The sequence below is a fragment of the Schistosoma mansoni genome, chromosome 4 (assembly GCF_000237925.1).
Source record: "Schistosoma mansoni strain Puerto Rico chromosome 4, complete genome".
Lineage (NCBI taxonomy): Eukaryota > Metazoa > Platyhelminthes > Trematoda > Strigeidida > Schistosomatidae > Schistosoma > Schistosoma mansoni.
The window spans coordinates 10,925,384-10,943,754 of record NC_031498.1 but is presented as its reverse complement, the minus strand read 5'-3'; positions in this window follow the sequence as shown (position 1 = coordinate 10,943,754).

Below are 18,371 nucleotides of genomic sequence, written 5' to 3'. Positions count from 1 at the left end.
AAAACAGAACTATGCGAAACTGGGACAAATATTTCACTGGTGACAATCGTGTTAATTTGTCTATAATCAGTCGTGATAAATATGTAACTAATTTGTTTTCTGTCCTACTGTCCAAAAAACGGGGCACTTTCATTAAAACTTAATCTCCCTATTTCGATGATATATGCTTATCCTACGTATCGGTGCTGTACATGAGAACTTATATGACCAATTACATAGTGCTAATCCTAAATATTTGAATAGTCAAAGTTAATTTAATGCCAAATTAGTGTACACAGTTCACCGGCAAAACACAGAAACATTTATAAGCATTCAAGAAATCGAGAACTAAACCTGACTTTGTCCTTCTCAAGTCTGATAGAGGATCAAGGTGGTGATTATGAACAAATGCTAGTACAAATGTAAGATGTTACCCATCCTCAGCGATTAAAGTAAAATTATCCCTGATGTGGAATTTAAAGTTGTCGGTAAATTAGAGGAAAGAGTAAACTCAAACATAGAGAAAGGGTTACACATATATATTACTGATGGAGGGAAATTACATTTCTTGGAACCTACGGGTTTTCAATTTCCCCATTCATGTAAAATACTTAAAATTCATAGCACAAATAATTTTTTACGTCCAATTTCATGATTGTGCTGATCACCTGTACAATCTTTTTAAAAGCACGGTGAAAATGCTGAACATTCCGAAGCGCGACTATTTGTACTCCAATAGTTCTTCATTATCTACTACTTTAACAACTTTTAATAATTTGTTGCTATTATGCACTGAAAAAAAATTCATTTTACATGTTATGATGATTATTTTCGACAGATTGATTAGGTTGATATGGCTAGGTAATCCCTTAGGAGCATTATTAGCTGATGTATTTATGATACATCAAGAACTTAGCTAGAGGCCTTTCCGAAAATATGTGTCTTTATACGCGACATGAAGGAGACATCATAGTCATTTATGAGAAGGCGAAGATGCGAATGAACTTATCACGCGCCAAAATCATATCAGTTTTTCCTATGGAGAGAAAAACAACCTTCTCCTTTTCTTTTGTTTACTTATAGGTAGGAGATAGTTTTATCGAATGATATGTTTTTCTGTAGCCAATCTGTGCAGGCCAGTACCTTATTTCTTATGGTCGTTGTTTAGTACAATACAAATGGAGCTTGATATAGTGTTTGTTCACTAGAACTGGCCGTGTTAGTATAATGACATCATTGAAGAGGCGGAAATACTATGAAACAAAACATTGATTGAAAATGGTTGTCCTCCAAAATTCATAAATTGCTGATATAGTTACAGTATGATGAAGTGAGTCAAATAACCTTCTGTTGAAACAAGGCTTTAAATCAGTTGCTATCACAACGCATATTTAGCAAAGATCACCATCACTGAAAAAAAGTCCACGTTTTACTGGAAATCAAAACAGCATGCAAACGTTGGAGTTAAATTCAATTGCGTTTACCAGTTTACACATGTGTAGTCACACATACATAGAGAAGATCAATCGTGATTTGCGAGTTGAGGTGTTTGGAGATGTACTAATGTGACCGGAGAAATAACCAAAATCAAATGATCAATTAGGAGCTGATGACGAATTCCTGTCTTGCTCTATTGTCCAACATGATAAAATAAGTTATAAGACTGAACTTAATCTATCCTGTTTGGGTTTTGTATAAAAATCGTCTACAGTGATTAGTTAGGTTTATCAAATCTTTAGCTATATGGAAGATCGGACCTGACTTGTGTGGGGTAGCATCGATTGATTATCCATTTTTTTCATTACCTTTGTTTATCTCTAATCTTTCAATTTCTCTATTCTCCACATATAAATAAATTTACAAGTGCGTGATTAGATTATCCAAAGTTTATTGGATTGATATATCAGATAGTTTTGATCATCTTCGTCTTCTCATTGGATAACTTAAATTCATTACAGAAACAAACTGTTTCAAATTCAATGTAAGTGACGTAGAATACAAGCAGTATATAAACCTGAATTTGTTGCCATTGTACATAATCGATTTTATTGATGATGAAAATCAATACTTTACTTGTTATCAAAAATTATCAATTTTGAGTATACTTATCATTTATTATTTCTTGTTTATACCCGAATCTAATAGAAAATAAATGTATTTGTTTCATGTTTCAGTTTATTTTGCTTCGTATTATATTGAAGTCAAGTTAATAGACTGAATAATTCTGTTGAATCTGAAGGTTGGATTACTTTTTTTGACATGAAACTTTGAAATACAGTATGTGGTGTGTTTGCTGGTAAAATATCTGATATTGACTTCTTAACAACTTCACATATTCCCAAAATCTTCCATGTTTGAACTCCAGGCGGTGAGGAAATGGCGTGAAGTAAATAAATATAACCCTTACTTTAAGGTTTATTAATAAACAGAAAACATCAGTACTTATTGGTTTATTGATAAATTCTGACCTTAGGGGACTTCTGGAAACAATAAGAGTACGATATATAACCCATCAATTTTCTAGATTTATAGCGTGTGATGAATGGACTAAACATCCTCTGCCTTTTCTTGGCTCTTAAAAAAGTTATCAAGTAATTTCCGAAGAATCCCAACAACATGAAGATATGATGAATGAGATATCTAAACTACCATCTAAAATCACGTTTGTTTATTACCTAAGACCTATTTTTACATGCCAATACATATTCCTCAATGTTCAATAAAATCATAATACATGGAATGCTTTTAAATTTTGATGGTTTTTATCATCGTCTTCAACTACAAAACTGGCGCTTAGATTGACAGGAATTTAAATGTTGATAATGTTACCTAGAAAAAAGTAATATTGAAGAAATTTATGCTATAAATACTGTTGGGATGGCTTCCGAAAATTACGACGGAGCCTCCAGAGGCCCTAAAGGAGCCGAATAATTTTCATTCAATTAGAACGTGGTGGAGCATTTTAAAATATCAACGTGGAATGCTACGACTGGACAGTAGCATAACTTGCCCGTTTGCGGATTGACGGAATGATAATGATGTTATAAAGAAACGCTAATATCTATAAATATCCATGATTTTCTGTACATTTCGATTCTTATCCAACAAACACTTCTCCAGCTTTCTTGTGTCTTCTGACTTTGCGACTGTGGGGTTCTATACTCCCGAGGGCCGTATTTACACATCATATTCTGCGTTAATCAAGTAGAGAACATACCAAATAACTTTTAAAATATATATAATATACTTGATAAATAATGATTTTGTTTTTTACGAAGTAAGTTGCACTATTAAATTTTGAAAAAAAAGAATTTTCTTTATTCATGCATTATAGTATAATGAAAATGGAAGCATAGATCCCATAAAAATTTCTACTTCAGACTACACTAATAGAAGAATCTGTGATGTGTCAATAGCACTGTGAATTGTCTTAGGACAGACGACGTGATTGGTTAGAACGTATGTTACAATGGATACAAATACTTTCAAAGGTATCTGATAAATAACAAACTCTTAAGTGACACAAAATCAAGAATGGTCAAGTTTAATATGTATAAACTTTGATTTATTGACTTACTAACGGGAGAAATCATTGTTGATTTCTATTCGACAGAATAAACTTTCTGTTGAGGCATCATGCAACGTTATGGTTTTGGACAACACTGTGGTACAAGCTGATTTTATAGACCTTATGAAAATACATAGTACGTTTGATCAGTTTTTTCAAACTGCTTTTTATTTGTTTCGCTAAGTCTTTCGGTAGCCTACAAATAAATGGACAAAATAAACTCATGACATAGTTTCAGCTTTATTTTCGTCACTTACTGATGTCAGTCGACGAACCAATAAATTCTAAGAGAGCTAAACGAATCTCTTAAAATTGTTGTGATCTTCTAAAGAAAATGCATATATAACCCTGAACGAGATGGATATCAAAACTTTTATGTTGTACAGTGCGCAAAAACTAGCGACACACATTTTCATAGTTAGTCAGTTGTTTGATCATAATTTCTACAAAAAAATTTTGTTAGGTAATCGAATTTGTATAACCACTTATTAATATAATTATTTAAACACATAAATATTGGTACAAAGGGGCACCAGATACATATGCGCCACACAAATCGTATTTGATTTGTGTGAAGGCTGTGATACTGCCCGGGTGCCCAAACCGAAGAAGGGTACCCAAGCCGAAGCAGGGTATTGTATTACCACTGAATTACTATTTAATAAATAAGTTAAAAGAATCCAGAGTTTAATAGATTACTTTTTGATTAATCTATAATATTCTCACAAGAAACTAACTAAATCTCATTTTATACTGAAACCTGTTATATTGGCAATATAAAGCTTTCAGTTAGATTTGTTTAAATGTTTAATACAGTATATCTATACGAAACTATAGAACACAACTTATGAAAAAGAAATATGTATATCACCTATGCTCAAACGTTACATATATATACATATATATGCATCAATATGCTATGTTTCTATGTTATATGTGAAGAAAAAAATCACAGAGGAAACAAAAAAATAACTCCTGGAATAAACCAACAGAGAAACGATGTCCATCCTGTCAAGTATTGTTGTTTTCATTTTAACTCATAATAGAATTTTTTTAATCAAAATGTTATTCGGTCAAACATTTTTATTAGTATATTGATTTGTTCCGAATTTCGGACTCATTGTATATATTTTTCTTTTTTTTCTTTTTTTTTACAGGCATCCAATTTTATGATACACTGAAGAGGAGAAATTCAAGTGGTTAAAAAACACATAAATTCATTAGATTTGAATAAAACAAGAAAAACGAGAATAATTATGGGTGATAAACATTCAATGTAGTAAATCAAGTGGACTTCACTGAATAGTTCCATGAACCGGAAATGAATTTTCTAGTTTATTCTTTATTAACTTTTAATTACAGGTTTATATGTTTAATTAACAATTGAAATAATGAACTGATATTTTTTATAGTTGAAATCATGAGTCAATTGAAGCTAGACCACTAGGGAAAACCTGGAAGCACTGGAAGGCCGTTTTGTCTTATTGTGGGACTCCTCAGCAGTCCGCATCCACGATATTTTTTAATTTGTCAATGTTTTTATTTATTTTGTTTTTAATCATTAAAGGGTGGTCAGTGAAAGTTTAAAAATTCATTGTACACATTATGTTCTTCTTTGATAAGTAATAAAGCAATTGATGATAATGTTGTTAACTGAGGAACAATTTTTCAAGATTCTTTATTGTGAATAAGATATTCAGATATAGAAACAAAAAAACGAACTTTATATGATATATAAGAACTTTCATCTAAATTGGAGGGAATAGTTTCACAGTATTTGGGCGCCGAGTTGATGTAAGACATTATATAGGAATAATATATTTGTAAAATCTCAGAGAATAAATTTGAAGTAAATCCAACGTTTCGCCTAGCAATCTGGTCCAAGCTTTTACAAGGAAATATAATCAAACATCAAAATTATTGAGTATAAATAGGCACATGGTTTTTCGGTTCATTGTATACTGAATAGGTCATCCAATCAGCGTTAAAAATATCTCAACTAGGTATATGTATTAGTGTGTAAGAGATTTGTGATGTGAAATGATATGTGTAACCTATTGTATGTATCCGTAAGTGGTGAGAGGAGAAATTTCATTCACTCCTTTCCGTTTTATCTATTACGTATTATCTGAGTGACAATTACATTCAATGATTCTAATCGGTTGTCTTATCGGAATTCGTTAAACAATTAATTGGAACATTAAAATAACATACATATTCAGTTTCAAATTACATTCTTCCTCTTTGATTTTCACTATTTTATTTTGTTTATTTATCTTCATTGTATACATGCTGTGACATATATGATTCATATCATATATTAAAAACTGTATGTTTCCATAAAAAATTCACCGACAGGAGACAATACATTATGAATGAAGTTTCTCCTCTCACCACTTACGGATACATACAATAGGTTACACATATCATTTCACATCACAAGTCTCTTACACACTAATACATATACCTAGTTGAGATATTTTTAACGCTGATTGGATGACCTATTCAGTATACAATGAACCGAAAAACCATGTACCTATTTATATTCGATAATTTTTGATGTTTGGACCAGATTGCCAGGCGAAATGTTGGATTTACTTCAAATTCATTCGCTGAGATTTTACAAATATATTATTCCAATTTCATGAACTTTATATGAGTTACAAATATGAACTGTTTATAAACGAAATGGATTTTAAACATGATGAATGAACATTAATTATTTGTATGAGAAATAAAGTTGAGACTAGATAATTATGAAAATAAAAATAACAGAAAAAATAAGGAAAAACAGTATGAAACATTGCTATAGTGTCGGTTGCTAAGTTAAGCCCATATACCTTATTCTAGCTTCTGGACAGGCTAAATTGTTCATCCTACTTGAGTCAGGTTTTGACTTAGTTATTCACTTATCAACTCTGTTTTTGTATGAGCGTGTGTGTGTACACCTCTTATCTTATTCATCACATGCCTGTAACTTATTTTTATCTGGCTATAAATATTGAATAACGCTTGATTAAATGATGTTGGCATGCTCTCCATCTCAACTGCGTGTCATTTCTTTTGCTTTCTTCTATTCGTTTCATCCATCTCATTACCTGTTCAGTTCAGTGAGTGTACAAAATATATGTATTCAAAAACCCATTCGCGTATTCGACTCACTTAATTCCGTTATTCACCAACCCGATTTAAGTCAATGAAATATACGAGGATAGTCGACATGTGTATTTCGATGACAGTCAGTATAGAATCCAATTGCAGTCAGATTCTGGGCCACTAAATACCACTCGAGTTATAAGATTAAAATTAGAGTAATTTTAATGTTATTACAAGTTATTTATGACCATACTTGTGGTGTATGGGTTTGTGTATAGCTGAAGATTCATCAATAGATATCAGTAATGTTCCTACATCAACGAAAATGTTGAATTGATATCAACCTTATAACCAGATCTAATTTTATTTTCGATACTAGTAGAAGATGGGTGCTTATTATCAGCTTTTAATGAATTATTTAAATATATATATATATATATGTGTGAAGTTTTTCAGCGATATCTTCCTCTATAAAGAACTTGATTTATGTAATAAAAATGTACTTATGAAACGTGTTCAATGATACTTGTTCTGTTTATTTAATCTTTTGTTCATTTTAAGTGAAAATGTTTTGAATGAAATAATCATATTTATTATGATATTAAATTATCTTATAATAACCCCGAGATGATGAAATAATAAACGTAGACTGAAAGTTGTACACAAAGACGAAATCATTCATGCGTACTAATTAATTGTAGTTTGAATTTATGTTGACCTCATTAAAATGTTGATAAAAACGTTCACTTCTTTTCATCCTTTCAGAAATAGAATAGAAACATATTAGAAAAACTTAGGTTTGTATAATCCAGAATAAGGATGAATATGAGATAAATTTAACGGATAAGGTGATCTATATAAGGTTAGATAGATCGGATGATGACTACTTCATAACATCACTTCAATGACGAAAACCTCATTCACATAGGTAAAGAGAAGACCAAAACGTTTATGTCTCAAAGAAAGACATTTATATATTTGTTGTTACTTATTACTTTTATTGATTCCAATGAAATTCAACCATCCCCACAAACCCAAAAAAATCATTTGCTCACCAGTGACTAGCTTCAAGAGAGAATCCTCGGAGTTCTAGTGGGAAACCGTGACTAGTGGAGTTCACTCCTGCAGGGTGTGAGGCAGTTGCCCACCGATGACAATGAAAGATGATCGTGGAGCGGTTGAAGTTAGACATTAACACCGTTGGATTCCGGTTCAGTGGTTAAGAGTTGGCGCAAGACTGAAGGCCCTGGGTTCGAGTCGTGTGTGCTGGATCGTGGATGCACAGTGTCGTGGAGTCCCATACTAGGACGAAACGGCGTCTCAGTGCTTCCAGGTTTCCAACGGTGGTCTGACATTGATCAGTTCATGATTTCAATGACATTTATGTAGATAAACATCACTGAGTGTATATTATTGTACAATACATCGCAACCAATACAAATAAGTGGAACCACCAAATAATTAAAGTCATTGTAATTTCAAAGTTTACAAAAATAATTGTCGATATGGCAATACCTATAGGTCACAGTATTACTAATTTTAGCCAACTAAAACAGTTTTGTGATCCATGGCATAGAGATCTTATGAATAATTTGTCTTTATTCTTAAACCCATATAGTATTTGGTTATTTGGTCACATGAATTGTTACATAAAATATTTGTTACGTGAAAGACTATCAGATATCGATCAGTAAAACTAATTTATTATAAGTAACTTTATCATGGATATACATGATTACGTAACAAAAATTTTGCTGATTTTTATTCGAATTTTATTGAAAGTAAATAGTTCATAATTTCAGTATAATCCTTACGAATCATTGTTCACTGTTGATAATCATACTAAACTCTGTATGTTTATTATATTTCTTTAATATTAAATTTTTATAGAACACCTAAACATTTTTCATGTATAAGGTAACACTTATCAACTACATATAAGAAACTGAAAGTATGAAAAAAATTAGCCTTTTTCATTGTTTATTATTTTTTTCCACAGTAGGATCATGTGAATATAATTATGGTAGTAGGTATCATGACCAAGTTTTGATTTTATAATTTTGAATAAATTGAGCATTGGCTAGATTGTTATGAATAAATAATATATTTATAATATCTCAATGAGTAGAAAAATTAGATTTTCTGACGTTTCGTAACTCAGTGTAAGCTACCTCTTCAGAGATATTGCAAATATTTATTTATAATTATGGTAGGTTCTCTGAGTAACTGGTTCTTTTTTTCTACATCATATTTGTAAATAATGATTGAATGGAAATAGAGAACGTGAATGAATCTAACAAAAATGTAGTCAACCAACATTTTTTAGCGGGAAAAAAGAAATTGTTTAGGTAAATAGTCCAAGTTGGATGGATATTCAGGCCTTCTTTCCTATTTAGGGCAAAGAGATTCAGCATAATATGAAAGACTTCGGCTACTTGCCTCTTTTTATAGTTGGAAAAGCCTTTCTTAATTATTTTCGTACTAACACTCCGACACAAATTACTACAGTGACAGGTCATACAAATCGACCTTGACAAAGAATAACTTGACATTGACATATTCAGACCTATTTTGATTGCACTAAAAATATTCTGCATTATTTACTTCGTATTATTGAAACTTGTGTTAACTTACTTCGGTTATGAATTTATTGTTGCTCAGTAACCCGTTCAACATGTAACTCAAAGTGTTCACTGAAAAATTTTGTTAAAATATCATTTTATCACTTGAAGAATTTATTCAAATTATTGATTCTGATTGTATCATTTAATCTTTCTTAAACTGGATCATATTAAGATTAAAGGAATGTATGGCAAAATATTTGTTTGTTATTGTACACTAAAGGTATCAAGGGAAGATTTGTATTATCAGTTTGATGACAACACCACTTTATAACAACATTAAGAATTTGCTGCTTCAGAGAACAGTTCTAAGATTTGTATTTATTTCTTATATATAAATAATTAGCTGAGGTGTTTTTTTTTCTTTTACCTGTTAAGTTTTTTCAACTTGTTGATTGTTATTCTTCAGATAGTAAATAAAATCAAAGTATGGAGAAGAGAGTCTCAGAAAAATAAAAAAAAATATCATATGGTTTATAGATAATTTTCCACTTCAAAAGTTATTCACATTTTCTTATTATTCTTATTTCATTCAGATAATAGAATAAAACGGTAAATTAATTAACTTGAGGATTGAGGATGAATAGATTACTTTCTTGAGTTCTTTTTAAAGGGAAACAAAAACAAAAACCCAAACGAGTTCGAAAGTGAGGTAAGGTAGGGATAAATGATCGAGGTATAATAAATATGAAGATGAAAACTACACAATGTATTCATTTAATAGTTTTACAAAGTTAGAAAACTATTCATAATTTCAAAAGTTAAATAGTAAATTGAACGGAACTCTACATCTATAACGCATTTTACATTATTCGGTGTATAAACATTCTTTTAGTTCATTGAGACCATGGACTGATTAATGTTAGACCATTATTGAAAGCCTGGAATTAATGGATGGCCGTTTCGTCCTAGTGTGCAGCTCCTTAGTAGTGCACATGTTTGTACTAGAGTTAATTTATCATAACAAAGAATCGTTTATTATCAGCTCGTTTTAATTAATGTAGTTGATTGTACTTCCTAGATAGTATTTCTTGTGCTAATGATTTGGATATTTGATCATAAAAGATTTCGTCACCAAATATAAGCAATGACGTCTTTGTGTAACAATATAATGATCACTTTATGTAATATAAATTTTTAACAGTACGGAATTCTTAGCAAAAAATATGAAAAAGTTGTATTTTCACTACGTAGTATAAGTGCTAAACTTCATAAAAGAAACGTTAATGATTCTTGCGCAACATTGATAACTGGTCGTTTCACTTACAATCCAGAACTTTACGATGAGTTGTACTGATGCAGCTCACATCTAATGGTATATATATATAAGAGATATAGTATCGTAAAGAATTCTAGTGGATTTAAACTTTTAGAAGTCGCATTGAAATCACACCTCAATTACCTTGGTGTCTTTACTTTACACATACGTAAACGGTAGTTATTTATGCATGTGATACAGTCTAAAAGCGTGAAAACTAAGTGGTTAGAATATTAAAGCAGGTAGTCGAAAATCACTAAGAATGTCTAAAAAAAAGATAGAATGTCAAAACTTAGTGAGTGATTAACAATTTGTCCTAAGTTTTGTTTTATTTAATATTGAAGTATTCTTTGACATTTTCGAAACAAAACAGCATAGTTTCTGATTAATTTTATGTCGACTTTTAAAAATGTCACGCTTATTCTTGTCCAGGAGTCTGAAAATATCATACATACGTATGTTATTTAGTCTTCTTTAATACACATTTTAGAGATAAATCATTTAAAATGTCAGATTCAGCATTAAATGTGTGTATTGATATTAGTTTTGATATATTTTTGTGTTATATTTTCAATGTAATCAAAATTGAGATTTTATGCTTGGACTATCTCTTGTGATATGGACGGTTACATTCATTCATCGTCTGTTTACCTGGATAAAACATGTAACATTTTGTTTTACTTACAGATTTCGATAGAATATATGAATGAGCAATTATTCTGTCTGTACGCTTTTAAGAGGAATAGAGGTTAGATGTCTCATTAGGAATGTTAAATGTAAATATACATCAAAGGTAGGTTTTAGAAAAACCTATTATGAGTTATATCATACGAGGTATTAATTGTTTAGTTTCCAAATAACTAAATCAGGAAATTAGTATTTAGTTTCCAGATTGATACATAAATAAACGATTCTATATTTCCTCCGAAATCATAATAAAAACAGACCTGATTTTAAACTCGTTAATTACTTCAAAAGCTGCAACTTCATGCATTATTGAAATATCTTTGCCAAGTTTCGACCTCATAATTTCAAACTAAGCATTGGGTATATGTTTGTTATATGTTACTAACTCACTTGCATACACCCGTTACCCCTCATGAGGAACTATAGGCCGCCCACCAGGATTTTCCATCAAACTCTGTCCTGAGCAACCATTTCATATTGTTTCCAGTTGGTATTCATCCTTGTGATGTATGTTTCCGATTCCAGAAGCAATGTGCTCCTTGGTCTTCATCTTTTCCGTTTCCTTTCAGGATTCCATGTTAAGGATTGCCTCGTGATGCAGTTTGATGATTTCCACAATGTATGTCTAGTATTTTTTCTCAATTTCTTTTGCAATTGGAAGCTGGTTTGTTCTCTCCCACAGTAGGCTGCTGCTGATGGTATTCGGTCGACCGACACTGAGTATCTTGTTTAGACAATTGTTTAGAAATACTTGTACCTTTTTGACTATGGTTGTGGTAGTTCTTCAAGTTTCAGCTCTGTACAATAGAACTAACTGTCTTGACGTTTGTATTGAAGATTCTGACTTTGATGTTGGCTTGCAGACAGTCGTTTTGAGTTCCATGTGTTCTTCAATTGTAGGAGTATGGCCCTTGCTTGCCAATCCTAACCTTTATGTCTGCATCGGACTTTCTTGTTTCATCGATGATGCTCCCCAGGTAAGTTATGCTTTCTACCTCTTCCTTTGTGTATGTTGAGGCCTATTGATGCAGAGGCTGCTGCTTCATTTGTTGTCTTCGTCTGTATTTGTTCGTGTGTATGAGATAGGGGGGCTAGGTCATCTGCGAAGGCCAAATCGTCTAATTGGTTGCAAGATGTCCATTGTATTCCGTGCTTCCCCTCAGATGTCGAGGTCTCCATAATCCAGTCAATCACCCGAAGAAAGAGGAAGGGCGAGAGTAGACAGCCTTGTCTGACTCCGGTCCTCACTGAAAATGCATCTGTCAGCTGTCCTCCATGCACGACTTCGCACTGTAGTCCATCGTATGAGTTCCGGATAATGTTGACAATCTTCTCAGGAACTCCATAGTGTCGAAGAAGTATCCATAATGTTCTCCGGTCCACACTGTCAAACGCCTTCTCATAGTCAATGAAGTTGATGTACAGTGACGGATTTCACACAAATGATTGTTCAACGATGACCCATAGTGTCGTAATCTGGTTTGTGCACAACCGATCCTTACGATATCCAGCCTGTTGATCTCTAAGTCGAGCATCTACTGCGTCTATCATCCGGTTCAGCAACACTGTTGAGAACTTTTCCTGGTACTGATAACAAACTGATGCCTCTGTAGTTCTCACATTTGCTCAGATCTCCTTTTTTGGTATCTTGATGAGGTGTCCTTCTTTCCAAATCGTTTATACTTGTTCCTCCTCTCAAATCTTCTTGAATAGAAGGCGAAGCATATTTGCTGTTACTTCGATGTCTGACTTCAGTGCTTCAGCTGGTATATTGTCAGGTCCTGCCGCCTTCCCACTTTTGATTTGTCTGATGGCCATCTCGACTTCTTCAATCGTTGGTAGAGTGACATCTGTAGGAAGGCTTGTGTGTGCTGCTTCGGTGTCCAGTGGATTCAATGGAGCTGGTCTACTGAGCAGTTCCTCGAAGTGTTCTGCCCATCTTTTCCTTTGTTCTTAAATCTCTGTGATTGTCTTCCCTTCTTTATCCTTGATAGGTCTTTCTGGTTTTCTATATTTACCTGCTTGTTTCTTCGTTGTATCATATAGTTCTTTCATATTCCCTTCTCTTGTAGTTTTTTCCGCTGTCGTTTCTAGTTCTCCCATGTATTTCTGCTTGTTGTTTTTAATGCTCTTCTTCACGCTCTTGTTTGCTTCTGTGTACTCAGCTTGTGCCTTGACTTCCTCTGCCCGTGTTCGACTGTTGTTAATTGCTGTCTTCTTGTTCTTCCTTCCTTGAATCTTGTCCAAGTTCCCTATAAAGATTCATTCCTTATGATGATGCTTTTTGAGGCCCATAACATCGTATCACGTCGAAGTTAGTGCTTTTTAATTGTCCTCCATAGTAGATTGATTCCTCTTCTTTGAGCAGATCTTGTAAAGCTTGGAACCTGTTGTTGAGAGTTATCTTGAATTCGTTGAGTTAGTCAGTGGGTCGAAAGTAGTCTGTATTTAACGTTCGTAGTGCTGTTCCCTCAGTTGTCCAGTACTTTGTTAGCTTCACTTTTATCTAGGACACAAGCAGATGGTAGTCCGAGCTATGTCAGTTCCTCTCGTGGTTCTCACATCTTCCATTGTCCTTGGGAAGTTTTTTCCGATATAACGATCTATCTGGTTCTCCGCGGTATGGTCCGGTGAGATCCACGTAGCTTTATGTTTGTGTGGAAATATTGTGCTGCCTATAACCAATTTTTTGAATGCACACAGATTTTCGAATCTTTCACCATTATCGTTCTTTTCTCTCAGCCATTCCATGTCGTCCCATGTTATCTTCATAACTGGTGTTATCCATTCCCACTTTCGCGTTTACATCTTCCATCAGGATGCTCAGGTACTTTTCTGAGCACTTCGTTATGATTGATTGAAGCCTCTCGTAAAACTGATCTTTATTGTCGTGATTGCTATCGTTGGTGGGTGCATAACACTGAATAACATTCATTATAATCTCCTCCTTCTTTGTTTTGAATGATGCTTTGATAATTCTGGATCCATGAGATTTCCATCCCATAAGTGCATTTCGTGCTTTCTTGGACAGCATTAGAGCAAATCTTTGAGTGTATGGAGCGTTTAACTCAGCATGACCAGAATACAGCAGCATTATTCTCGTACCTAACCTTTGCTGTCCAGCTTGGGTTCAATGGGTTTCGTCGATTCCGGTAACCGCCAAATTGTATTTCCTTGTCTGCCTATTTATTTGACTGAACCTCCCGGTCTCCCACATTGTCCGGACATTCAATATACCTATATTAATTGTTTCTCTGGTTGCCAGAAGGAGACTCAGCATCATGATTTCCGATTATTCTCGGATTTCATCACGAGAAGTCATAATTCTTCTAAATGAAGACCCTTGAACTTCTAGGGCAGAGTTTGAATGGTTTAACTTGTTTATTCTGGTTGGTGTTTTTTTATCAGCGTTGTTTTTTGTGAGATGGGATTGCTTACTTTGTCCCCAACCCTCTTCCTTTATCCGGAGTTAATACCAGCAGTAATCCTGGAAGGGTTACAGGCTTAATTACCTGTTATATATTAACGGATAGAAATTAGAATTTCTCATTTTTCGTGACTTAGCTTAAGTCACTTCTTCAGAGTAAACAAGTGGTTATTGAACTACTTAGAAGAAGCAAAACACCAAAAATTCAAATTCCTACTCATTGCAATATCAGAAATATATCGCTAGTTTTAATATTTAATAGCCTATAGAATTCGGTTTATTTTTAGAGTAATCACCTGAAAAAAATATTTTAAACATTTAATTCTCTTTCTGACATTATTAACATTTCAATAGATTATACTTTCTAATAATTTTCCGAATTATATTCATAGTTATTTAACCAAAAGTATTTTCCAGATTTGTCATCGTCTTTTTAATTTGTTATTTCCTCATTTTTATAAACTAATCATCCAATTTATAAGAACTTTTGTCTAATTTAGAACGAATAGTTTCACAGTATTTGGGCGTCGAGTTGAAAAAGCTTGAACCAGATTGTCAGGCGAAACGTTGAATTGATTTCAAATTCATTCGCTGAGATATTACTAATATATTATTCCTATTTAATGTATTTAACTAATTTTATCACAAATATAAACTAAAAGTATACAGTAAGTGTTTTGAAAAAAAATTGTCAAAGTCCAACTGTTTATTAAATGATGTCCAGAAAAAAATTTTTTTTCCTATATTTTACAGCAGATGACAGTGTCATATTCAATCGTTGGATATTTTAGCTAATCGAGTAAAGTTTACGAGACAACTGTTCTTTTTTTCATGTTAGCTAAAAGGATATCAACTTAATTTTTGCAGTTACGTAAAGTTCTCCACAATTTAACAGTGATTGAATAAATATTTCAAAGACATTAGGAACTTACTGATGGAAGTTTTAATCCCGTGTACACTGTTGTCTTGTATCACTTATACACACATGATCATTAAATAAATGTATCTGTAATATTTACTCTTAGACAATTCATACATAGTTGAGATCATGAGTCAAATGAAGCTAGATCACCATGGAGAATCTGGAAGCACTGGATGGCCGTTTCGTCCTATTGTGGGACTCCTCAGCAGTGCGCGTCAACGATCCCGCCTCGCGAGATTCGAACCCAGGACCTATCAATCTCGCGACAGAGCACTTGACCGGTAGACCAGTTTCCATTATAATTATGATGATTTTAAGAAGGTAGCTAGTTAATCTTACTTCATCAATTTGTCAAAGTGTTAACATAATATCCCAATTCTATTGAATATCTGATGAAAATTTATTTACTGAACAGATTATAGAAAAGAAATAGAAATGATTAAAAGTTAATTCATTAACAACATTTTAAAGTGAAGACCAATTGATTTTACATAAAATAAATAAACAGCTGCATATTTTTTCGTTTACATCCACAAAGTCAATCTGCCAATCATTCGGTTGCACTTCATTACTGAAGTGAAAATAGACGAAGATTGAATACAGAATACATCTTGGGTCAAAAGTTATATGAGACTTCACTAATTTAAAAAAAAAAAAGAAATGATGTGCAGGTCAAACATACCGTTCTGTTATATTGATTGTTTACTGAACTAATATTCACCAAAGCCTTACATTTCAGTATTTAAGAACTGATATCATGTTACCGTATCGGAAATGTTTCTTTTCGTAAAGAGTTATACTATTTGTGGTTTGATTTTCAATGAAGAATAAATTTGTAGGGGGCGAAAGAAAATTTTATTTCATTTTTTATGGAGTCTATGTCATGGAGGATGTAAAGTATAGGACCTGTTTCCTTGTTATTACGAGCGATTCGCACTAAAAATGTATGCAATATCAATTCCATGATCAGTGCTTTGTTTGGTCTAAGGTAAATGAAATATATCACGCTTTCTGTTCCAGGAAACTAAGATGTAACTAAGAACAGTATTTAAGTCCTTAATAAGGAATGAATGACAAGCTAAAATAAAATTTATTTTATATGGACATCAGTAGTATTACTACCAATGATCAACATGGAGACCAATAGTGTCTAAACAGATGGAGAATCCACTAAAATTGATTTCGATCAAATTAAATAATCTTCAAATATGTTGGGTGATTTAGACTAGTTATCTATTTCTTCAACGTGTTAATGCAGTACAGTGGGAAGTAACTGAAAATTTCGTTCTGCTTAAGACTACATTTCTCGTTAAGCAATCTTAAGTACTAGAAACTTAATAATATTATAAAATCAGAATTTTGTGCATTTTGCAAGTATATCACAAAAGTTAGCATATTATTGTAAAACACCGAAAGTGAATAAAAACTATATTAACTGTCTATCAAGATTCAGTAGCTAGGTGGATAACACGATGACGTTTGAAGTGAACGGTACTGCGTTCGAGTCCTAGAGTGAACATCAAATCTGAGATGCAGGTACATCCAGCTGACGAGTCACAAATAGGACGAAACACGCGTCCTGGATTCCACTGCTAGCCACTATTCATCTTTGCTTATAAAGCTTGTAACTTCAGGCAATATCGAGGCAGTCCGCACAGTATGCACATATGCCAACAGGTGACTGATCAATTGCAGTCCTAAATAACAATCGGAAGATACAAGTATACAACACTAAGTGTATATGTCTACTTAGTTAGTGTATAACAAACAATTAAAGTAGCATGAGGGTGTTTTGTATGTGTAGACATATAAGCAACAAACTTCTTAAAAGACGATCCAGTCTCACTTTCTCAAAAGACTAAAATTTTAACTATTTATTTTCTGCAACATCTACTCTTGGTTGTTTGTAGTATACCATTAAATAAGATTTAAAGAAAAAAAATAGTTTGACTAGAAAGAATCTATTATTATTCAAAAATACAAATTTAAACTTATCAAAATGAAACGATCAAAGTTATTTTTATTTCAAATCACAATTTTTCATTTGTTCAATCAACTCCTGTTTTTGATTGAACATTGAAGATGAATATTCTAGGTATTTAAAACTTTTGTAGGTCTGTTGTTTGTCTAGTCTCAGATTCTTCCTTGTAAAATTAGTAAATAATATGTATATATTTATATATTATTAACCCGAATGTATTGAATTTTATGCTATAAAAGACTGATCAGACTTACTGTATATGCTAAAATGCTCATGTAAAAGAATTTTATATGATGTCCATCGAAGACTTCTTTTACAGAAGATGTAATAAATGAAAAGTCAATAGATGTTATCATCTTTTTGATACTTGAGTGTAAAACTTATTCAAGAATTAAAAAGGTAATTTATGATTTGTTCCATTACTCTTATATTGTTCGTCTAACGAATGATACAGTCAAGTTAATATCAATATCTGAATACAGGCACATTTAGAAATGAGAGTATATCAGATTGTTTCAATACATAGATAGTGAAACTAAACATTTCACAACGTATTTGATTCATAGAGATACCATACAGTTTATATGCATTTTTTTCATTTGAGTCATTTTGTGAGGCGAAACGTTGGATTTACTTCAAATTCATTCGCTGAGATTCTATAAATAGATTATTCCTATTTGATATCTTACATCAACTTGATGCCCAAATATACATATACCTTTTGCTATCTAGTGAAATGTTCATGAATACTGACAAATATAATATTATTCTATATATCAAACGATGCCCGAGAGTGGGGAGAGTCCGCTCTCCCTCTCCAAATGCTCTCACA